The 8,552-nt window shown below is 44.1% G+C and overlaps 1 pseudogene; it reads left to right on the top strand.

Annotated features, from left to right (window-relative positions):
• Positions 1–887: 887 nt before the first annotated feature.
• On the top strand, positions 888–1,596 carry LOC131902315 (ras association domain-containing protein 3-like; annotated as a pseudogene).
• Positions 1,597–8,552: the final 6,956 nt, after the last annotated feature.

The raw sequence follows: 8,552 nt of genomic DNA, 5'->3' as shown, positions 1-8,552 counted from the left end.
CCGGCAGACCCTGCAGTCTACATGCCCTGCCCCCACACCCATCCGACTGAACCCCCCCCCCCTTCCTGAGAATTGGAGACCAGACCCCAGCACCCATCTGGACCAGAGGTGAGTGCCTGGGGTCATACCCAGAGGGGCCTGCCCCTAGGTCCCATCCCTGGGCATCTGCCTTTCAGGGGAAGACCTGCCCAACTTGGCCCCAGTTTCCAGCCATCTGGCTGCCTCCCCACTCCCAAGGTTCCCCTTCTCCAAGATCCCCCCGGCAGACCCTGCATTCTACACGCCATGCCCAAACACCCATCCTCCTGAGACCCGCCCCCAATTCCCGAGAATTGGAGACCAGCCCTCAGCGCCCATCTGGACCAGAGCTCTCTCTGGACCAAGAGCGCTGATAAGACCAAGAAGGAATCCATGAGGAGATGGGAAGGCATCGAGGCAGAAGTACATACAACAAAATAAAGAGTAATACAGCATCACCAGAACCTAGCCCTCCTCCAACAGCAAGACCTGAACATCACAAAATGGAAGAAGCAGAAGAAAGCAACCTTAAGAATAACATCATGAAGATGCTAGGGGACAATAAAGAAGAAATCAAAAATGAAATTGAGGAAAAGACAAACAAAAAATGGGAAGAACGCTATAAAAAAACTAGAGGAAAAGACAAATAAAGCAGAAGAAAACAATAAATCCCTGAAAGAAAATAATGAAAAAGCAATGAAACAAATGAGTGAAACAGTCCAAGACCTGAAAAGGGACATAGAAAAAATGAAGACGCTGCAGCAGGACGAGCGGCCGGCGGCTGGGGCCTCTCGGGGTAGGCGGGCACCGCACCCCAGCCTGGCCACCTGTGCCCCGAGAGGCCCCCTGTGCGCGACGGGACCAGCAGCATGAGCAGCAGCTACAGCAGCTTCGAGGATAAGCAGAGGACTTTTTCTTTACCGCCAGGACCTCCTATTTCAGGAGAGTGCCTCCGGGCAAGTCCCATTCAGGTCAGCCGGATGTGGAGAAAGAGAAGGACACTCACAATTACCTCAGCAAAGAGGAAATCAAAGAGAATGTCCATAAGTACAATTTAGCTGTCACAGACCAGTTGAAGATGACCTTGGAGTCGAACAGGATTTACACTGGCTTCATTAACTTGCAGATAGAACTCTGCAAACCCACCCATACCCCTCCCTACCCTGAGAGACTCCCACCCAGTGGCGGTGGCTGTATGAACACACTTCATATCAGCAGCACGAACGCTGTGGGAGAAGTGATCGAAGCCTTGCTCAAGAAGTTCCTGGTGACAGAGAGCCCCTCCAAGTTTGCACTTTATAAGCGCTGTCACCGGGAAGACCAAGTGTATGCCTGCAAGCTCTCCCACCAGGAACACCCACTCTACCTGCGTTAGGTAGCCGGATCCAGAACCGACACCCTCAGTTTTGTTCTTCGAGAACATGAAATTGGAGAATGGGAAGCCTTCAGTCTCCCGGAGCTCCAGAACTTCCTGCGCATCTTGGACATGGAAGAAGACAAACAGCTGCAGAGTTTGAGGCGCCACTATACAGGCAGAAGCTGGAGGAAGCCCTGGGTGAGGGGTGGAAGCCGGGGTAAGGCCAAGGGCCGCCTGCCAGGAAGGCACAGCTCGGGACCGTGAAAGAGCAGCACTGCCTCTCTTCTCAGAGAGCTGCATTGGTGCCTCCGCCATGCTGGGGGTTCCCTCTTTTCTCTCTAGACACAGTTCCCAAAGCTTGGTAACACGGCATCCTGCGCCTCACGAATTGGCACAAGGGACTCTGGGAGCTTATTCTGTTACGGCATGGCGATGTTACCTCTTGCAAGCTGTGAGCCTGTGGTCCTCAGGCACATCCTGGACTGCTTGGAAGCATGACTCTGGGTTGACTTCCCCTACTTACTTGGATTATGTGATTTTTTTTTTTTTTGATAAGCTTTGGGGTGTGCAGATTAACATGCAATCTTCGAATACTTGTCCTGTGGTGAAACTACCTGCTTGGTTTTCTTCTGTCAGAGCAGCCTGTCCACGTAATTTGAAAGACTCGGGGATGTAGGCACTCTGGGGGACTGGGAAACGATTTTGTAAGAGGTTCGACAAAGAAAATAAAGAGCATGTTGAGAAGGTAGAGGGGAGGCGAGAGTCCATGGAGGCTTGGGAAGGTCGTGTGGCTTCTAAGTTAGCAATAGAGTTGGAAGATACATTTGTTTGTAAAGGAGTTAAAAACATTCAGGGTTGTTGTTAGGCCCATTTTGAGATTGGTTGATTTGCTAATGGTAAAGTGTGGAGTCAGAGCCAACCAGCTATGTACCTAGAGTTTTCCTGCCTGGCCCACAGTCAGGACAAATCTCTCTCACCCACCAGGCCCACAGCCACTCAGACGTAACCAAGTAAACACAGAGACTTATATTGCTTACAAACTGTATGGCCGTGGCAGGCTTCTTGCTAACTGTTCTTATATCTTAAATTACTCCATTTCTATAAATCTATACCTTGACACGTACCTCGTGGCTTACCGGCATCTTCACATGCTGTTTGTCATGGCGGTGGCTGGCAGTGTCTCCCCTCGTCTTCCTGTTCTCTCCTTTCTTCTCACTGTTAGTCCCACCTATACTTCCTGCCTCGCCAGTGGCCAATCAGTGTTTTATTTATTGACCAATCAGAGCAATTTGACATACAGACCATCCCACAGCACAGCTAGGAGCTAAGCCAGAAGGAGGGATCTGTGAACTGCAGCTGACCTGTGGTGGATGTACACTTGATTGAGGTGATCCAGAGTTAGGACCCCTGCAGCTGGATCTGGCCTCTGTGCACCAATTTCCCGACTCCACTGGTGTGGAGTGGATGGTCTCCGGGTATAGCTTCTCTGTGTAGGTGGGGCTTGACCATGGCTGATTCCTGTTAAATGTAGTTTTTTCCCCCACCCCCAGAGGTTGTTCTCAGTTAAAAAGGAGTTTAGGTAAGGACAGCTGTTTCCTCTCCACTGTTAGCTAGAAGACCTATCAAGTCCAGGGCTCACAGCAGACTTTGTGACAATCACTCTCTCCCCCCACTTTATTCCGCCCTTCCTTTCCCCTCCAATGGTCCCCTACCTCCCATCCCTCACCAAAATTCTTACAGAGTAGAGGACAGGGTGCTGATTAAAGACCAATCCACCACATCCTTGCCTCTCAGAGACTTGACTAAGGGCCCCGAGGAAGGAGAGTCCACACCCAGCTGACTGCAGAACAGGCGTTCATTATGGAGCTATTTTAACAAACGTGTGCATGTTCCTTCCAACCAAAGAAATGAGTGTGCAATAGAAACCTGCCTGAAGATGGGCACAGTTGCCTCCTTTTCTGTGGCAGCTTGCAAGTCAGAGAGCAGAGGGAACAGTGTGCTGGGCTTCCAGAGGGACCTTAAAGTCAGTCTGTTTTTAGTCTAGATAGATGATATTGTTGTTTATAAATTCCCAAGTAATTGTTAATGCGGTGACACTTAATGGATTCTTTTGGAAATTCCAAGGTACTCCAGTTCTTTGCCTTTCTATGAACCGTGCCTTTGATTGAGTATCTGTCCCATCGTGGTGGCTCCTTCTGTCTGACCTGTCGGGGAATAAGGGCTGTCTCTGACTCTGCTCCTGCTTTTTTTTTTCTTTTTCTTTTTCTTTTCTTTCTTTCTTTCTTTCTTTCTTTCTTTCTTTCTTTCTTTCTTTCTTTCTTTTCTTTTCTTTTTTTTACCATTTCCTCCTACCAGGAGATCATGTCAAAACTTAATAAGAGAGAAGGTGTCTAGTCCCCACAGCAAATTGAAATAAAAGGTTGGTTAACACCCATGGGAAGAATGTCTTTTCCAATATTGTTCAATTCATTTTAGTTTCATACAGGAAATAAATTTAATACTTGTCAAGCAGTCAGTATTTGCTTTATTTCCTTTTTGACACAAGGTCTTACTTTGTACCCCAGGCTAGGGCTGCTGAAACACATGGGATTCCTCTCATTTCCACATCTTAGTACTATGATTATAGCAACAAACCACTGTGCATGGCTCAGTTTCTATTACCACAGTTAATACTCCTTTGCTGACCAAACATGTCAAAGTGTAAAATTAACACTCGTGACACAAAGATATTGGGTAACTATTGGAGGACTGGAAACCATAAGGCTCATCTAGACATTTAATCCCTGTCCACAGCTGCCCCTCCAGTACCATTGAAACAGTACTTGGGCAGCACAGCAGTATTGTGCAAGAAGTTGCTTTGAGACTATTGTGTTCTTTTTAACTGTAGACATGTTGCTTGTGTGGGGGTGGGATCAGCAGCACTGCCCTTTGGGAAAAAAAAACACCTGGGACCAGCTGCTTTTTCTCTACAGCCCCACCGTCCTGTCTCCAGTGTTGGAGCAATCTGTCCAGATGTCTGTGTTTTCCTTCTCCTGTGCATTGCCTTCATCCTCCAACTTTGCCCTAGTCAGTCTGCGTCCTGGCAACATGGTTCTTCCCACAGCCTGCTTGAGAGCATCTGGAAGGTACTCTTCACACAACTGAAAGAGTAGGGTAATAATCAATATCTTTTGGCTTCAAAGCTTTTTGCCAAAGCAGTGATCTGCCTGCAAGATACTCTGGGAAAATAGTAGCAAGTATTATAGCCGAAATCAGTCAATTTCTGGTTGGATTTAATCAATCATGTGAGCCATCTTAGTCATTAAGCCATCTCTTCAGACGCTCATTTTTTCATTATTGATTTAAAATGACTGGTCACTTTTTCTCAATGAATCTCACCAAAAGTATGTGGTTTTAATAACTGCAGTATGAAATCATATTGTACCCATTCTCCAGATACGTTTTTTTCTTACTTTGAGTTTTGATATATTGTAATTTTTTCCTGTAGTTTTTTTTCTGTTAAAGTTTGCTGTCATGTTTTGTGATTACCAGAAGTGGGTGCTCATATCAGGAATCATCATATACCAGGCAATGTGGTTTATGGCTGCAATTTTTGTACAGCTTTCAGAACACTGGGTTAGGAGGATCATCCTGGGTTGGAGTCTAACAGTGAGTCTCAGAACATCATAAGCGACAGAGTGAGATGCTGTCTCAAAATGTATTAGAATTCCCCATCTCAAATGCACCATGTATTTGAAATGCACATGGTGTATCATCGGTCTATCATTCCCTCTAAGCAGCTGCTTTCTGGCAGAAATTTAGATGAAAAAAACCTCATTGTTAATCCGATCTTATTTCTGATTTGTGGTTTTTCTGATACCTGTGTGTAATTTGGAAATACAGTCATTAGGATCCTATATGGAATTTATTTTCTTTTACCGTTTGTTTTTGGTCTCAGTTTTAGACTGGAATAAGAATATATTCAAATGATTTCAATCCTTTTATTATATGAGGAAGGTTTCATCCCCAATATCTCACAAATTTCCTCATATGTAATTCCCACAGTGTGGATGGATGAGAGCAGTGTCTTCAAAAGGTACTAATAATGTATCAGACTTGCTGCAGCTTTTAATTCCTTTGCTAACCTATCAAGTACATGTGTGCCATCTAGTGGTTACATGGATCAGTGCAAGCGCTCACGTTGCAGACCAGAAAACTTAACAGTTGCTCACCTGTCTGTGATTCTTTAAAATAACCACCTAAAATTTTTGCTGGAAGGAAAAAATATGGCAATTATATAAACAAATTTCTGTTTTATAAAATGAGATGTTGTCCTTATTCAAGGACCCAAATTCCAAGTACATGTTATCCCTTTTCTCCCCGGACCTAATACTATTTGTGTGTTTAAAAGACTAGATGGTGGTGGGTGGGGATGGGCACAGGAGGGATCATGTTGGGGGAGGTTGGAGGGAGTGACTACAGGAAGAAACAACTTGAATAGTCAGGTATCTCTGTAATGAGCTAGAAAACAAGTGCTATGGATTCTCCCAGGATTCTATGAGGGTGACCACACCTAACACCCCAAAATGGCCATCTGTTGTAACCAGGAAAGGCTTCCATTGGAGGGATTGGGACATCGAGTCAGCCAGAAAACCTTTTAGCTACAATTGGTCCTGACTACAAAATGTTCCAGGGTAAAAATTGTACAGAAATTGTGAGAGTGCCAACCAATATCTGTTCCAGCTTGATATCCACACTATGGTAGGGAACTCCCCCTAACACTGCCTGTAGGCCCAGGAGCAAGAGGCTGGATAGCTCAGAGACCTTGAATAGAACATTGACAAAAACTAAAAAAAAATATCAGTGAAATTATTCCTAATGATATTCTATTTTCAGAGATTGTTGCCTAGCCCAACTGTCATCAGAGAGGCTTCATCTAGAAACTGACAAAAACATGTGCTGACCCACAACCAAACATTAGGCAGAGCTCAGGGCATCCTGAAGAAGAGGTGAAGGAAGAATGGGAGGAGGCAGAGGTGTCAAGGACACCACAAGATTACCCACAGAATCCACTCACCTCTGCTCATATGGGCTTATGGAGACTGAACTGACAACCAGCCAGCCTGCCCGGGCTGATCTAGGCCCTCTGCATATGTATTACAGGTTGTTCTTCTTGTGAGATCCCTATCATTGGGAACAAGGGCTATCTCTGACTCAGTTGCCTGCTTTTTGGACCATTTTCTCATACCAGGATGCCTTGTCCAGGCTTAACAGGACGGGGGCGGGGGGGGGGTGCATAATCCCACTACAACTTAAAATACCACGATGGTTGACATCCATGGGAGGCCTGCTCTTTCCAATATTGTTCAAATCATTTCATTTTTATACATGAAATAAATGTAAGACTTAAGTACACTTGTCAAACAGTCACCATTTGCTTTTATTTTCTCTTTGACACAGGACTTACTATGTACCCCAGGCTAGGGCTGGCCTGACACTCATGGAGCTCCTCTTAGTGTTGGAGGAATCTGTCCAGATTCTCCCTCTCCTGGCCACTGCCTTCAACCTCCACTTTGCCCTTCTTAGTCTGTACCCTGGCAACGTGGATCTTCCCAGAGCCTGCTTATGAGTGTCTGGAAGAATACTCTTCATACAACTGGAAGAATAGTAATCATCAATATCTTCCAGCCTCAAACCTTTTGATCTAAAAACTGATCTGTTTAAAAGATACGCTGGGAATAGTAGTGCAAGTATGATGGCAGTAAATAGTCACTTTCCAGTTGAATTTCAAACCCAATCATGTGAGCCATCTTAGTCATTAAGTCATCTCTTCTGCTCCCCATTTTTTATTATTGATTTGAAATGACTGGTCACTTTTTTCCAGTGAATTTCGCCAAAGCTGTATGATTTTTCTAACCGCAGTAAGAAATCAGTTTTTACCCATTCTCCTTGTTATGTCTTCTTTTGTTAGTTTAAGTTCTGATTTATTGTAATTTTCTTCCTGTGATTTTGTCTTTTGGTGAAGTTTACTATCCCGTTTTGTGATTACCTGAATTAGGCACTTGTATCAGGAATCATCAGAAACCAGGCAATGTGGTTTATGGCTGCAATCCTTGTGTAGCATGCAGAACAATGGGCTAAGAGGATCATCATGGGTTTGAGTTCAACAGTGAGTCTCAGAACACCATAGGTTACAGAGTGAGATGCTGTCTCAAAAATGTATCAGAATTCCCCATCTCAAATGCACCATGTGTTTGAAGTACATATGGTGTATCTCCAGGTCTGTCATACCCTCTAAGATGTTCATTTCTGGCTCAAATTTGGATGAATAAAAACTTTGTATTAATCAAATTCTATTTCTGATTTGTGAATCATGTACACTTATCTGTAATTTGGAAATAGAGTCATTAGGATGTTATGTAGAATTTATTTGTTTTTACATTTTGTTAGATTTCAGTATCAATTTTATATGGAGATAAGAATATATTCAGAATGATTTCAATCCTTTTCAAATTTGAGAGTTGTTTCAGGCCCAATATCCCACAAGTTGCGTCCTATGTAATTCCCAGAATCTGGATGAATAAGAGTAGTGTTTTCAAATGAAAGAAATAATGCATCAGACTTAGTGAAGCTTTTTATTCCTTTGCTAACCTATCAAGTACCTATGTGCCCTCTTGTGGTTACATGGATCAGTGCAAGCTCTTACATTTGAGACCAGAAAACTAGGTTGCTCCTCAGTCTCTCATTCTTTTTATTAAGTGCCTAAAACTTTTGCTGGAAGGAATATTTGAGTCACATAAAGAAATTTCTCGTTTATAAAATGAGATGCAGTCTATATTCTAGGACCCAAATTTTAAGTAAATGCTTTCCCTTTTCTCCTCGGCCCTACTAAAATGTGTGTTTGAATTTATGGATCTGAGTGCATTGGAATGGGAAGAGGGATCATGTTGGGGAGGTTGCAGGGAGTGAGAACAGGGAGAAACAACTGGATTGGGGAGACATCTCTGAAACGATCTAGATACCTAGTGCAATGGCATCACCCAGAATTCTATGAGGTTGACCATACCTAAGACTACTAGTAATGAGGATTATGCAGCCTGAACTAGCTATCCTTTGTAACCTGGCAAGGATTCCAGCAGGACTGGAACACCAACCAAAGCACAAAACCTTTGACCTACAATTTGTGCTGACTACAAAT

This window comes from Peromyscus eremicus, chromosome 1 (genome assembly GCF_949786415.1).
Source record: "Peromyscus eremicus chromosome 1, PerEre_H2_v1, whole genome shotgun sequence".
NCBI classification, from domain to species: Eukaryota; Metazoa; Chordata; class Mammalia; order Rodentia; family Cricetidae; genus Peromyscus; species Peromyscus eremicus.
Note: the sequence above shows the minus strand (reverse complement) of the source record. Positions and strands in the feature narration are given on the sequence as shown.